The sequence below is a fragment of the Meriones unguiculatus genome, chromosome 3 (genome assembly GCF_030254825.1).
Source record: "Meriones unguiculatus strain TT.TT164.6M chromosome 3, Bangor_MerUng_6.1, whole genome shotgun sequence".
Lineage (NCBI taxonomy): Eukaryota > Metazoa > Chordata > Mammalia > Rodentia > Muridae > Meriones > Meriones unguiculatus.
Window position 1 is genome coordinate 35,237,402 of NC_083351.1, and position 16,498 is coordinate 35,253,899.

A 16,498-nucleotide genomic window follows, 5' to 3' on the forward strand; every position below is an offset into this window, starting at 1 on the left:
TAAAAATTAGCAACTATATGTAGCCTCGGCACATACTGGTTTGTTCAAAAACAGTAGATGTATAACTGGCACATAGAGTATTAAAAACAATGCAGAATAGTTGGAAATTAGTCTGTAAGGATAAATTGACCAAGTTATGACAGTCTTTAGAAGCATGAGCAGAAAATTCAACAGTTTCAAGGTGATACTTTTGTAGGCTGGTGATAAGATCAGAGTCACAGCTTTGAAATTAATTTGGTGGATGAGTGGAGAATAGCAGAAGCTAGGCAAGAGAAGTTGGTGGCTTTTTAGAAGAGGTGACTCTTGATGGTGCCATTCTTCTTAGTGGCCAGTATTAGGGGAAGCTCCAACTTGGGAAAGGGAGAAATGTCAGTTTAATTCTTAACATTTAATTTGATGTGCCTGTGGACTATCTACTGGGTGGTTCTTAGACAGCAGTGGGATGTAAGAGCATAGGACCAAGCTAAGAGGGAAGCTGCAGGCCAGGTGCAAGGATTTAGGAGTACGTGTATAATTCTGTAACTGAAGTCACAGAAATCCAGGAGTCTTCACATGTACGTATCTTAGCATCAACATAGGAGCTCTTGTTACTCAGTTTATTATGTTTGTGTAGCCACGTGAGGTAGATGTGGTTGTACTGCTTGTGATTTAGGAATAGAATGAGTAAGCCAAAAATAATGGCTCACCACTATCATCTTAACACTTGGAAGACTGCTGCAAGAGAATAGTCATTGAGTTTGAGGACAGCCTGAGCTACACATATGAGGTCCAGGCTAGCCTGAGTTACATAGCAAACCCCTCTCAAACAAAAGATTTCATACTAATAAAAAGGAAAAGAACTTTATAAGGCAATAATTTGCGTCTATACTTGTGTCTATTTTACACTCATTTTATCTTGTAAAAAGTATATTTATTATGTATGATTTATTTTGCAACATGTAAGGGGTTGGCCAAAGCATGCTAATAAACATGTTTCACTTCACACATTGAACTTGTTGTAGAGAACATAAAAGATGTAGCAAATTTGAAAAATACTGTTCATTATTATTAACTATAGTTGCCTGTATTTATGTTTTGAATTTAATAGTCCTAATCTGCCTAAAAGAACAAAAGTATCCTTCAACCAATATAACCATAGCCCTCTAGAACCACCATTTTCCCCTCAAATTCTCTAGATTCTGTGGGTTCCTAATTTTTCAAACCAAATAGGCATTGTGAGTTCTGTTTTCCTTTTTTTTTTTTTTTATTAATTAATTCAATTTACACCTGGGTTGTAGGCCCCTCCCTTCTCTCCTCCCAGTTCTACCCTCTCTCCTGCATCCCTTCCAGCTTTCCTCAGAATAGGGGGTCCACGTGACTGCTGTTTTCTACCAAGAAAATTAGTGATATTGTCAGTTAACTGTCCCAAAACCTTGCTCGCTCATGAGTTTTCGATTGAAACTGTGATGATATACAGGAAATAACTAGTGGGGCAGACTTAAAACAGAGAGCCCAAACTTCACTGAAGTGAGGAATACTTAGGTGCACGTTAACCCTGTTCGCTTTTTGCTGTGCTAGTGATCAGTCCCTAGGTTTCACACATGCTGGACAAGCGCACTATACCGAGCTCCTCCCCACCCAACTGGAGCTAGTGTTCTAGGCACAGTAGTCAGTATCCACAAGTTGCTCCTTTTCTGAGAACCATCTCTAAAATAACAGTTATTAAGGGTGTTAGCATTTTAAAACCATGGTCCCAGTTCTAATACAAGTGATGTTAGAAGCACATGATTCTCTTTGCCTCTTGACATGGCATTAAGTCATAACTCTGAAGACAGGTGTAGTATGGGTTGGTGTTGTTTTCTTTCCTTCCTCTAGGTACATGTCTCTTAGAATTTGTTTTCACTGTTGCACGCATGTAAGCCAACAGAAATGATATTAAAATGTATTCGTGTAGGGCTTTGAGATTAGGTACTTTCACTTAGCATGTAAGCTCCAGTGTCTCAGAGGACATAGTCAGGATGGGTATTAATCTAATTTCAAGTATGATGGAATAAATTTGGAAGGTGAAGTCACTTTTTTCAGATTTAGTGTTTTTCCTATTATATGACCCAGTTTCTAGATGTTCAATCTGTGTACAAGTTAAAATAATTTGAATTTTCAAATTCAAATGTTATTTATAGATGTTTTATCAGCAATTTCTGTATTATTGGGAGAGTAAACAAATGTTTCTTTGTACTCTTTTAGGCTATACAACTACACATAATCCAGATTTCCTACCCAATAGCAGTGATCAGGAGCCAGGGATTTCTGGTTGAGAGAATCACTTTAAGTGCTTAGAAGCTTCTTAGACTATTCAGTGAAAGGAAGGAAGCAAGCTGATCCTACGTCTGTGGCATGTTTATCTAGATACTGCAGGTGCCTTCGTGTAACGCCATCCAGGCATCATGTTAGAATCAACAGGCGTATCATAACCTTAGTAAGTGCCTGTTATAATTAGTGCTAAACTGCAGCTGCAGATCAGATACTTGACAAACTTCACCACTTTTGCTGTGTTCATAAGTACCTACCTGTAATATTTTGTCTCATCTCAATCTGCAGGAACTCAACCAACCTTCAAATCGAGCTTAATGGGTTATTCTTTGTAAAACTTTTCCCATTACTCAAACTACTAATGATCTTAGTCCACTTATGACATTCTTAATGCAGATGTCATTTGTGACTTCGTTATTTTAGTTGCTTGTTTATACATTATCTTCTTTGGCTTATTTGTGGTCTGCCAATAACCTTTTTATTGTCTTTTCCCTCAGGTCTCAATTTTTCACTCCTTCAATGGCTTTATTTCAATCAAAGTTCCAATTCTCTGTACATTTTATTTTAACTGGGTGTTGGGAGAAACAAAAGTTTCAAGAGATTTTGTTTTTTTTTTTTTGGTTTTTTTTTGCTTTCTTTTCTTCCTTTTTTATTTTATTTTTTTAAATTTGTCAGACTTGAAAAAGTTGTTTGTCTTTTGAGTTCAAGCTACTTTAGGTTCTATAGCTAGTACATATGTAGTCATTTTAGTTTTTAGCTGTAGTAAATCTATGAATGTTTAGGATGAATTTCCAAAAGAAATTTGTATTAAAAGTATTTGAGAAAGTTTTGTAAGGATTTAACCTGCTATTTATACTACATTTCTGTGTTTGGCTAAGTTAACGTGTCAAATAGTGCTTGATTATATTTCCCTCTGCTCTTAAGGTTTTCAGTGGTTTATCTTCTAAAACAAGCTTTTGCTCTGGCATGTTCAGCACTGTGATACTTCCTCATGCTCTAGTTGTACCACTCACTCACCTACCAGTCCACATCTCTGTTTCTTTCCTGGTTTCCTAAATTTTGTATTACTTTGTATTACTTTCAAGTTCTGTCAAATTCTTTCCTCTAGTTCGGCATGGTGGCACATGCCTGTAATCCCAGCCTTCAGGGAGGCAAAGGCATCCAGGTCTCTGTGAGTTTGAGACCAGCCTGGTCTACAAAGCTAGTCCAGAACAGCCAACGCTACACAGAGAAACCTTGTCTTGAAAACAAACAAAAAGAAAAAAAGAAAGGAAAAAAAATACTTTCTTTTTCTTTTTTCTTTTTTTTTTCTTCACTGAGCTCATGTTTGTTTTTGCCTTTTTATGTTTATGTACTATTGCTCCCTCTATTATCTCCAAAAGGAGAGCCATGCTTTTCTTTGTTTCTAAGGCATGTCATATGGCACATAGAAAGCTTGTATTAAGAAAGAACTAAGTAATGATAAGGAGGAAAGAGGGTGATGAGTTTTTGCTGCTATCTCAATAGTTTTAATTTGACATAGTTGTTAGCCTAAGAGGTTTCTACCCATTACCTAAAATACCCTGACATTTTTCTAAGAGGGTAGCTTGTAGCAGAAGAGAGCTATCCCTGCACCTTTCAGCTAAGAGAAGAGTAGATGGCTAGGGTGCCATTGATTGTGGTGACGATTTATATATGTATGACATACCACATGTATATCAGTTGTAAGATGGACAGAGGGCATCTAAGATAGAAGTGGTAGATAGGTAGCCTTGCACTATTTCTCTGATACTGCTTTAGGGCACAGCTCTCATCTTTCTGTACAACTGAATCAAACATGTAATCAAACATGTGTACACATCAGGAAGTGTAATAGTAAGGATTGTTCCCAATCACACAAAAATGTTTCTGTCCATAGGCATTCTCAACATTTTTTCATCTTAAATCATAACTTATAGAATTAAATAAGCATTTCTTTGTTTTCTATAGTATTCTTGAAATAGAGACATAGGAATGTGTAGAATATGGCTCTTCTAGGTTTACCAAGTTATGTGTCCTGAAGGAAAGAGGCTCCATCCCCCTCCTCCCTAACTCCTAGAGAAGCAGCATGGTGTTACAGTAAACTCAGGCTTTGGATGCAGATTCCTACTCTAATAAGGCGTCCTTGTTGAGATTACTTACTCAGCTAGCCAGATTTCTTCATTTTAAAATTATTTGTTTATTGTTTCAGAAATTCAATTCTGTGAAAGAATTTAATATGGTTGTTATTAGTAGTAGCTTATAATAAATAGTTTCTTCGTGTATGTGGTCTTTGTTTTTGGCTTATCCAATATTTCCCCAGACTTAATACTGAAATTCCTCTGCATTCTAGGAGCCACCTTTTCCCTAGTCCACCTGGTTTCCTAGGCTTATGAGCCATTCTTTGAATAAAGCTTAATAAAAATTTACTGTAAAAGTTTGATTTTTTTCTTTTAGATTTCTGTGTAAATGTTTAGCTTACATGTGTGTACATGCACCACATGCAAGCCTGGTGCCGATAGTGGTCACAAGAGGGCATCAGATTCCCTGCATCTGGGCTTACATATAGTTGTGAACTGCCACGTGGGTGCTGGGAATCAAACTAGGGCCCTCTGCAAGAGCAGCGCATGCTCGTAACCACTGAGCCACTTCTCCGCCTAGACCCTGGCTCCAGGACTTCGCACACGCTCTGCCACCGAGCTACACTTCGTGTCCTTTGACTTAGATTTTAAGTGGACCTGAGTAGATCCTGATTAGATGTAGGTACTAGTTATTGTTTGCTTTTTAGGTTATTGTTATTTAATGTTTCAAGTTATGTTATGAAGTTGTGTTATTGACTTGTTTTGTAACCAACCAAATCCTTCAGTTATTAATTGGCCAAAAACGGAAGTAGGACACAAGAGTTACTTGTAAAGTGGTGTGTTATTGAAGGTGGGTCTGACTGCCTGCCCTGATGGAAGGATCTGGCCATTTTGAACTGTGACACTTGTTCACAAGCTGCCTCCTATCCATAGTAGGATAAGAAGCAATTAAGCCTGTAAACATGTCATGATGAGTTATAAAAATGACTCTTTGTAGTGTTGGTATTTTTCACAGCTTTGTTTAAATACTTAAGTACTCAGATATTTTATTGTATATGTCACCCTCTTGTATTCTAACGAGAAAGTAGTTTACAGTTATGAATGCTTTCTATGATCTTTGTTTCTGATTTTTACACCATCATTTATGTCCTCAATTATAAGTTTATTTTTAATAAAAAATTTACTAAAAATAACTTGCTGTGTTTTTGTTAATATCATGGCCTTATGTCAAGAAACTGAAAAGTATCTCTCAAAATTGTTGTTCTGCTATAGTTATTTCTCTCAAAGAAGGCCTCTTGTATGGCTATTTGTTGAATTGTGTACCTACTGAATTAGTCAAAGCTCTCACTAAAACCATTTTTTTCTTTACTTCTCCCCTCCCCCCAAACTTGCTTTTGTTATGTATTGGCTTGCTAATCCTTGTGTTGAGCAGTATCAGACATCACCTTTCTTGGGGGCAGTTAGTCCACTCTTCCGCTTTCTTTGTCAAAGGGCTCCCTTAATAGGAGAAGTCAACAGGGAGGACAAAAAGGATTGAAAGTTGTATTTAATCAGGGTCAGAGAGGTGGTGTTCAGAGTGACGGGCCCACAGGCAGGCTGGCCTTTTATGCTCGCCGACGCAGATGGTCCCAGAGCATTCAGCTAAGTGAAGAGAAAGCTGCCCAGTGAAACCTATTGTAGGGTAGCATCGTTACAGTTGAGAAAGGTTGCCAGGGGTAACTAGAGAGTATCACCAGTATCGTGTGATCACTAGGCTGTGCCATTGAAAATGTTAGACTGAGGATTGTATTGGGTCCCTTGGCATCTTGATGTTCATATGTAAGCAGTATTAACTTATATTAGTGTTTTTAATTTAATGTTTGTTCTGTTTTCTTCCTTTTGTTCTTGTCCTACCTTTTTAGCACATAAAAATAGCTGTATTTATAATTAATAATACTTTAAAAGTTGCTTGTGAGAGAAAATAACTAATAACATTTATTGTAGGTTTTGTAAGAGACTCTAAGTTATGATAAAATTTAGGTTTATGAAAATGAGATATATTTGAACAGCTTGAAGATGATTTTCTGGAATTGCTCTAAAGCAGCACCAATGTATCTCAAATTGACTAGTTTGATATTTTCCTGTAGTTATTGATTATAAAAGATTATAGTGGTAATTATCTGAAAATAGTGTATAATGCAGGGAAAAGTTGGACCAAGAAATTCCAAATTTTTAAAAAATTTGTCTTTCGTTTTACCCAAAGCAAAAGTAAAAATGTACCTCCCAAGTGAGTCCGAGTTAGTAGCATAACAGTGACTACTTTTAAAATACTCAATATGATTTTATAGATAGTTTTGGAGTATTTTAATTTTAGCCTTTCTCTTATTTCTATATTTCAAGAAAAAAAAAAGAAATTGTTAGTCACATGCAAAGTATAAACTCAGCAGTCTCCTACAGTCACTAGAAGAAAAAGCAAAGAGAATTCAAGATAGTGTAAATGTGAAATTTGAAGTATAACTAAATTTTAAGGTAAAGTAACAATAGGCTTACAAATATTAGCTTTAAATTAGATTAGCAGTCGACCCAACATAGTTAAGTCTATGCTAGCCAAAGCTGACTTTAGCTTGTACCTGTTACTCATACTGGTAAGGAAGATATTGGGTGAAGGCAACAGGATACTGCACTATAGCACCAACAGTGGTGTTATGGAAAGCTAATAATCTATAATGGAATTATGCTGTACTAGAGGTCGCTTTTTAAAATTGGTGTTACAAATAGTGCCATTAACTATTTAATTAACCCCATTAATGCCATTAACCCCATTTAATTAGAGTCTAGCTTAATTTCATTCTTTCACAGGAAAACAAAACAACAACAACAAAAAACAACCAAAAAAAAAACCCTCATATAAGAATGAACAACTTAGCCTTTTCTCCACATTAAATCATAGGTGAATTTTTATATTTTAAACAATTCATAACCATTGACATTAAGCAAAAGCATTATACAGAGAGAGAGGGAGAGAGAGAGAGAGAGAGAGAGAGAGAGAGAGTTTGGTGATATTTAGCACAAGCTCCTAGATGTCCATAGTTACAAAGAGTTCTAAGGAGATCTGCTGACACAGTGACAAAGCTCTTCATTGGAAAAATTACCTTTTATGTTAGTAAAAATGGGCAGAGATGGTGATTTCTCCTTATTTCCTAGAAAACAAATAAAAAATAACGGGTTAGACTATTCTTTATCATAGGTTCTTTTTCAAAGAGAATTAAAGTATGACTTCTTAAAAGATTTGTGGGGGAAATACAAGATTATAAATAGAGATGGCATCATCAAAGCAAATTTTAATTGAATTACTATTCTAATGAGACTTGGTAAGTCAAAGGGCATAAATACTGTAGTTTATGGGTCTTCATCTTTGGAATTGTCAATTTGCTTTTGATCTGTTGTTGTTTTCAAGATGGGGTTCACTGTAGCTCTGGCTGTCCTGGAACTCACAATGTAGACCAGGCTAGCCTAGAACTCACAGAGATCTGTCTGTCTCTGCCTCTCAATTACTGGGATTAAAGGTGTATACCACTGTGCCCAGCTTGCCTTTTTCTTTATCTTTATGATCATGGAATATATTTGACTGAACACATAGTACAAAATTTAAATATATATTACATATATTTTCACTTAGGTTGACTCTGTGATGTAAACATCTGTATTGCAGGACCAGGAGGTTGGCATAAAGATGTTACATTAAATTTCAGCTGAGATTCCTTATCACTCTGATCTGTGAAGCTCTGCAGGTAGCATAATTATAAGAAACATAAATTATGTATTTGGTGTCATCTTAACAAGGATTAAAAACAAAATTGTCTTTAAAACCCATAGATAAAAATGTTTCCTTGAAAATAGCTTAAAATTAACTTTTTTGGTAGTTTTTTATTTAATAAATCACTTTTCTTATCTCTCCTCCATATATATATATATACACACACACACACGATATATATTATACATTATGTATTATATATACATATATATGCATATTGTTTGTGTGTGAGAGAGAGACTTGAATGCCACGGCACTCGTGTTGAAGTCATAGGCCAACTTTTAGAAGTCAGTTCTTCTTCCTTTATATATATATATATATATATATTTTTTTTTTTTTTTGAAAGTGTAGATCTGGCTCCTGCTAACTAAAATTAGAAACTAGGAACCAGAAAGCTAATTTAGAGTTTGCTGATTGAGTTTTACTAAAATGTAAATCACAATACCTCTCTTAGTTTAATTTCCTTTTTCTGTAATCGTAATGTATGACTGTTGATGAGATATTAGTAATTAGAGTCTTATGGCAGAGCTTATTAATAATAGTGCCGAGATCAAATCTGTCTCTGTATTTTAAGTATTTTGGACTTGTAGTAAGAAAGTGCAACCAGAATAGTTACAACTTATTTGTTAAAATGAAAACTGTCATGCCAATACAGCAAGTTTCTTCAGTAACAGTAGTCATACTGACTGACCTATAACAGCAGGGACTCAGATGCTTGCTAAATATATATATATATAATACATATATATATATATTGGCTTAAGATAATTTTGAGAAGTAGCTTACATAGTTAAGGAAAAAGATTCTCACCAAAAATAATAATAATAATAATAAATAAAAAGGAGTGAATCTTAAGAAATTTGGAACAAGCATGTTATTTATGGTTTGGAGAAGATTCATGGATGGGAATCATTGTATTGTTTCTGAGTTACAGAGATATAGGATATTCTAAAATTCAGTTAATTGTGCGGTAACCACATATAATAATTGTGTACTGTGTTTCTCAGAAAACCAGAAGAATTTTCTTTTTTTTTTTCAAGTCATATTTACATTAAAATTTTTTTAGTATTTAATTTTTTATTACAATTTATTCGCTTTGTATCCCAACTGTAGCCCTCTCCCAAGTCCCCTCCCAATCCCATCCTCCCTTCCTCTTCTCCTTCTATGCCCCTCCCCCAGTCCACTGATAGTGGAGGTCCTCCTCCCCTTTCATTTGACCCTAGTCTATCAGGTCTCATCAGGACTGGCTGCATTGTCTTCCTCTGTGGCCTTAAAAATGTTTTTAGCATAAAGAGATTAATGCTTGAGGAGATACTTATATTTAACCTTGGTTATGTGTATGTCACACACTATCCCATTACTAAGTATAAATTTTATTTACTTGTTTATTTTTAAACTTTGTTTTTTTAACTTATTTTTAACTTTTACTTTATGAATTTCACATCATATACCCCAATTCCACTCATCTTCCTCACCCCTCATACCTATCCTCTGCCCTTGTAACCTCATTCCCAACAAAGAAAAAAAAAATCTTGTGGAAGCTATAGCATGTTACAGTGTGTCCCACTGTGTACTGTTGTCTACACTTCTTTCCTTGCAAATGTTCATTGTTATGACTTGTTGGTCTGGTATGAGGCCTCTGTCTTCTACTATTCTGTCAATACTGGGACCTCATTGGGACTCTTTTCTCCGATATCCTATTGTTGCCTTGTGTCATGGAGATCTTTAGTTTTGGATTTGTAGGACCAGCCCCTTCATGTCTTCCAGCAGTTCATTGATGGGGTAAATATTGGGGTGGGCCAATCCAAAGTCCTGGGTCTGTGCCTAAGAGGTATCTGAGCTAGTCAGCCCACTGGGTCTCCAGCTCTCATGCCCTCAGGGCTGGCTCCTCTGCACCTCCTGCTACTAGGGCCAGCTCTACCCTGCTTCCTTGGTGAGATGCAGGGCCTGCTCTCCCAAGGGTTACAGGCGGTGAGGGACATGGTCAGTTCTCCCACTCTCATGACCCTGGGGCCCGCTCTCCTGCCTGCCATAGGTGACAAGGGATGAGGGAGGAGAGGAGGGCAAGTTCTCCATACTCGAGCTTTTGGGGCCGGCTCAACTCCATCGGGGTCACCCACACCACCCACGTCAAGGTCAGACCTAATGTGCTGCCCAGGTGAGGTACAGTACTCTCTCGAGTACTGTAGCAATTGAGGGCACAGGATCAGCTCTTCTGTTTGCATGGCTCCATCTGGGCTAACTCTCCCACCTGCCACCAGTGGCCAAGGCAAAAGGGAGGGAGGGGATCTCTTCCTCACCGACACCAACACATAGCAGACAAGAAGCAGGGTGGGCTCTCACACTCATGCCCTGGGTACCTACTCACCTGAAATCCCTACATCCAGGGCCAACTCTCCCGCTCTCGTGACCTCAGGGCTAGCTATCCTGCTTGCATAGGATAGGAAAAGGGTAAGGGGCGGAGGGGTGGGGCTCAGCTCTCCTTTGCCCATGTCATGATTCAGCAGATAAGTAGTGGGCCAGCTCTCCCATGTTCATGTCCCTGGGGCTGGCTCCCCCACACTCCTGCTACGAGGGTCAGCTCTACTGTGCTGTGTAAGCAAGGTGCAGGGCCCACTCTTCTGAGTGATGCAGCTGTTGAGGGGCTGGGCCATCTCACCTGCTTGCATGACCTTACGGCCAGGTCTCCTGCCTGCAAGTGGTAAGCAGAGAGGAGAGTATCTCTTTCTTGTCCATGCCGCTGCAAGGGAGACGATTCTGCCACACTAGTATCTTTGGGAGCCAGCTCACCTGCAACTCTCACAGTGTGCAGGGTGGCTCTCCCTAGTACTGCAGCTCTCATGTCCTGAAGGCCAGCTCTCCCATGATGCCCAGGTGAGGGGTGGGGCCAGTTCTGCACACCCCTTAGACATTAACATGACCCTGGGCAGCAGCCTAGACCAGAGACATCTGCCTGGCCTTTGGTGATAACAGACCTCTACTGCTTCAGGGCTACAAATGCAGCCATGACCCCTCAGTGGCAGCATAGGCTAGGACCCCACCATGGTCCCAGATGGCATCACCAACTAGTCTCATCTGGCTTCAGTGCTGCCTCTCTTTGTTTTGCCCTCATCCTTCTGTTTCTCTTTCTCTCTTTATTTTTCCATCACTTACTTATTCCTCTTAGAGGTGCTTGGGGTCTGTGAGTGTCTAGGGTTGCCTCAGGATTGCTATGCCCTTTTTTGGGCCTTATGGTGCTATGCAGGGGTCATCTTGGCCATGGTCTGCCCCCGCAGGCCTGTGTGGTACCAGTCCAGTCTTCTCCGGCTCACACTCCCCTCCCAGGGCCCTCAGTTTCAGGTAGTGCTCTTCTAGGGTCTGGCTTGCTCCTGGCCTGCACTGGTGCTTGTGTTAGGCTAACTCCCTGTCCAAGGGCCCTGGTGCCTGGCTGGTGGTTTTCTCAGGCTAGCTCCCTGTCTGGGCCCCCTGGCGCCTAACTGGTGGTTGTCTCAGGCTCACTTTCTTCAGAGAGTATTAGGCTACTAATCATTCGTATGTTCATAGGTCAGAACACTGAGCATAGACATAGCCTTTCCTCCCTGCCACCTACTGACACACATGGGACACACAGCAGCCGTACCTGGAAGGCTTCGAGGGGCAGATTAAATTTTATTTTTAATGTGCGAAAAAACTTGGTGTTTAATTCTTACCTTAAAAAAAAAAAAAACTAGAAAGCTCATTAGAATTTTGAGCTTCTTAGGCTCATTCTTAGGAATATCAGTTATTTTAAATTTTTTTAGATTTATTTTCTTTTATATGTATGAATGTTTTGCTCTGTGTATCAGGCCTGGTGCTTGTGGAAGTCAGAAGAGGGCATCAACCCCTGGAACTTGAGGTTGTGAGCCACCATGTGGGTGCTGGGAACCAAACCCTAGACTTCTACAGGAATAAGTGTTTTGTTTTGTTTTTAATTAATTTATTTGTTTTGTTTTTTTGAGTCAGAGTTTCTCTCTGTAGCCTTGGCTGTCCTGAACTCACTTTGTAGACCACACTGGCCTCAAACTCACAGAGATTCACCTGTCTCTGCTACCACGCCAGGTTGGAATAAGTCTTCTTAACCAGAGAACCATCTCTCTAGCTCCAGAATATCAGTTATTTTTCAAAAACACTATCTGAGGAATGACCCTGTCTACGTGGTTTCACATTATAGAATATGATAGGACAGTAAAACAGCCAAAATCATTGGGATTTATCCACATTCAGAAGGGCAAACCAATAGACAGGGATTTATTAACTATTTATAAAAGCATAAACTATTTCTACCTACTGCCAGAAATACTACATACATGAAATTAAAAGTATCAAAATAATTAAATGAGGTATGCACATAAACAGTGATTTAAATAATCAGTGATACTAATCAAAGCACTGCCATTGTTAGTCCCTTGTACCTGGTATAGAGAGATCCTGCAGATATGCTTATATTTTTACATTTGCCAACATTAGTCACTTATAATCAGTTACTTTGGGAAAAATATGAATAGCTGAGTAGGCATTGATTAGATAAGCATGATAATACTGTAATATGAATCCATTTGTTATCTTTCATGTGGTTCTAGCACTTTGTCTTAATTCATTTTATTAAGACTGTTATAAATGACACATGGTAGGTTCTAGAATCTAAATAATACAGAAATAAAGACATCAAGTTCTTTGCTAGCCACATAGATTTAAAATATATTTATATCAAAGAATAAAACATTACATCAAAGAAAAAATGTAATTGATAATTTATTATGGGTTATAATCATACCCACCCTCTGCTTCCATCCTCTACTCCTGGCAGAGCTGTTGGAACTTGGGCAACTTACCAATGGTCAGATCCCCAAAGAATAATGTCTCTCCTTTCCATCAGTTGTCAATAGCAAAGCCAGGAGTGGGGCCTTGTGAGTCCCTCACCAATGTTGGAATTTTGACTAGCTTGAACTTGGGCAGGGCAGGTAACTATAGTTGATTTGAGTTCATGAGTGCATTAGCCAAGTCGTAGCCATCTTCTGACTTTTACATTTTTTTCCATCTCCACTTCTGTAATATTCTATGTGTCTTGAGTGGGTTGACTTAGATGTTCCATGTAGAATACTCAGAGGATTCAGTCAATTATTTTCAGTCACTTATGACCAGTTATGAGTCACTGCATTAACTGTTAGCCCTGTGAAAAATGGTTTCTCTGACAAAGGTTGAGAACAGCAAAGTTCTATGCGTATGAACATAAATACTTGAAAGGCTGTTTGACAGTATGATCATTTAGCAAAACAATTTTTTGTTGTTTTGTTGATTTTCCTGTAGGGCCAATGAACTCCCCTGCCATGGGCTTTTGATCAAGTTTACAGAACCAGGCATCAATTTCTTCCTGTGGAGCAGACCTCAATCTAGTCAGAAAGCAGTAGGTTATTTCTGTAACTGTGGTGCCACTCTTAACACCAGTGTGCAGTTCTCGCTAGCTCAGTTGGTGTTACAGCATTCACAGTCCAGCACTGAGCAATGCCAGTTACATATTTTCTCCTTTGGTAGCCTGCATAGTAGCACAGGTGCATAGCCAGCAGAGAGGAAGTTTCCATTAGTTCCAGCTTGATTTCTCTGTATACTGCAACAAAAGTATGTGATAGCTTCAGCAACCGCGTCTTATCTAGTTGTCAGCCACATTCTTAATAGTGGTAAGTGAATTGTCTTAAGGTCTTTGTAAATCTCTAAATTCATGCATATCACTATTTTCTTACTCTTCTTTTCCTGCATGTAGTGCATATTTCCTTCCAACAACCTGTTGAGATCATCTCTAGCAGTGACGTTTTTTTCAAATTAAATTTTATTTTATCCTATGTGAATGAATGTTTTGCTTACATATGTGTTTGTGCACCACATGAATGTCTCATGCCCAAGGAGGCCGTAGGTAGGCATCAGATTCCTGGGAACTAGTTTTATGTGGGAATTACCACATAAGGGCTGGGAATAGAACCTGTGTCATAAGGGTGAATAACCACTGCTCTTAAGCACTGAGCCATCTCTTCAGCCACACAAGTAACTTAAAAAACAAAACATCACTTTTGGTGTGTGTGTAGGAAGAACTCAAAGGGGTGTCAGATTCCCTGGAACTAGAGTTACAGACAGTTGTGAGCTGCCTGATGTGGTGCTAGGAATAGAACTCAAATCCTTTCCAAGAACAACTGAGCCATGACTTTAAGGCTTATCATTTTCTTAAAGAAACAGCTTTCATCATTTATATGATGATACTGTAATCAGATGCCATTACCAACTAACTAGATTTACTGCAAAACTTTCAAACACCTGCATAACATTCCCTTCAGGTTGATAACTCACCAATATTTTTAGAAACTGTCATAGATTTGAGGTCTTTGTTTTTCTTTCTGAATTGCTGAAAACACATGGTAACTATGAGCCAGCAGCCTAAAGTAGTGATCTTTACTCCAAGAACATTCGGTAGTCTTGAGTCTGTTTCTTCAAGTTCAAATCTGTTTTCATAATGATACTAAGTTATTAACCTTCTTCCTGTGTTGGCAAAAGCAGAGATAATTAAACCTGCTGGCTCTTTTGCCCAAATCAAGACAGTTGCATCAGATCTTAACTAGAAATAATCATTATGCTCATTATTTCTCTACATAGTCCCTCCCCCACCTCCCAAAAAAGACCTGTTCTTGATGAAGCTTTTTTATTTTTTATTTAAAAGCCGGTTGTGGTGCTAGACTTTTGAAATCCTAAAACTCAAGAATACCAAGGCAGGAGTACCAAGTTATTCAAGGCCAGCCTTAACTATATATTTTCCAGGCCAGCCTGGTCTACATGTGACCCTGTCTAAAAACAACAAAGAAGAAACTTATTAAATCTCAATACTTCATTACACTTTTAAAATATTCTGTAAGCAGAAATGGAAGTATGAAGTATAGTTCAGTAAACCAGTATTTTCATGTAAATATATAAAGTTATGCATGAATATGTTAATCCCTACTCAGAAGGTTTCTGGGAAAGTTGAAAAAAAAAAAAAGACTTGGAATTTTAAGGAAGGCAAGGAGGGTAGTTTACTTTGAACATTTACATTTGCCACCACCGTTCAAACATTGATTCTGCAAGGATCTGCAGTTGGAGTTCTCTGTTCATCTGTTTCAGCAGGTAAAAGAGTATATGCTCTTTTAGAGTAGGGAAGTCCAGAAGACAATTCAGAGTTCTCATCGTATGCATCTTGAGCTGCTGTGTACAACTGAATCTCCTGTTTTCCCTACCTGCTACAAAGCTAACCAATTTACTTCTCCATGTAGCTGCTAGAACCTTACCTTCCTAGGGGCCTCCTAACAACACTTGAAAAGCTTTATCTTGTTTTTTGTTGGGATCTTTCCTTTCATTTTCACAAGTGAAAAATCCAAAGTGTAAAGTTTCAAGTTTCATATCATAAATCTTAATCTACCATATCCTGAAAAGAATAAGATTCATGGGCATCTTATTCCTTTTTCAAAGAATTGGCATCAGTTTATCCTCCTGTTAAAGAAGAAAGTTTTTAAAATATTTTTTGATGTGTAAGCACATGGGCTTATGGATACCAGAAGCCAGCTATCTTCCTTTACTTGCTCCCAGAGTCTCCTGTTGAACCTGGAAATTAGCTGTCCACTTTGACAAGAGTGGCTGGCAGGCAAGAATCGTGGCTCTGGATCCAAAGCACCTGGCTTTGGATCTGTATTCTGGGATATCAGACTCAGATCCTTGTGCTTATGCAGCCCTTTACTGAGTGATGCGTCTCTCAGGCCTGAAAAATAACTTTGCTTCAGCCCTCAAAGATGCTTAATGAGGAATGGACACCTGTGAGAGACAGACTAATGAGTGAAACAGAAGATGCCAGGGGAATGAGTGAATCTGCTCCAAGGCTCTGAATTCCATCTTGTCTAGCATTATCAACAAAGACTATTTTTTTTTTTTTTTACAGACATGAACAGACAAAATAGGACTTTGAGCCTAAAGGGTCAACAAATTGAGGCAGATAAATACCAGACCAGGCCAGTCAGTGAAGTTTGATTCCTCTTCTACCACCATAGAGTTGATGGAAATCTGAGATTGTGTTCAGTGGTTATTCTTTGTTTGCTCTGGCATTGCTGGGATGTTGAACATCATCTGCATGGGAGCTCAATGTTGCTAGTAGAACCCGTAAATGGTGTAGATGCTGACATCCATTGCTAAAAGAGATCCACATAATCTCTGGCATCTCTTTGCCAGCTTCGATTCTGAGTGTTGTAACTGGTTTTTGTTGTTATTATTTTGTTTTGTATTTCAAGACAGTGTCCTATGGCCCTGGCTG

The 16,498-nt window shown here is 38.4% G+C and overlaps 1 protein-coding gene and 1 non-coding gene across 3 annotated transcripts in view; one reads left to right on the plus strand and one right to left on the minus strand.

Annotated features, from left to right (window-relative positions):
- Nucleotides 1–16,498, plus strand: part of Zcchc7 (zinc finger CCHC-type containing 7) — a 176,690-nt gene that overhangs the window by 86,090 nt on the left and 74,102 nt on the right. The gene's annotated exons all lie outside the window — the stretch shown is intronic.
- Nucleotides 11,673–11,804, minus strand: LOC132653357 (small nucleolar RNA SNORA17). The gene has a single exon (XR_009591122.1). It is a non-coding gene; the product is annotated as a small nucleolar RNA SNORA17 (small nucleolar RNA).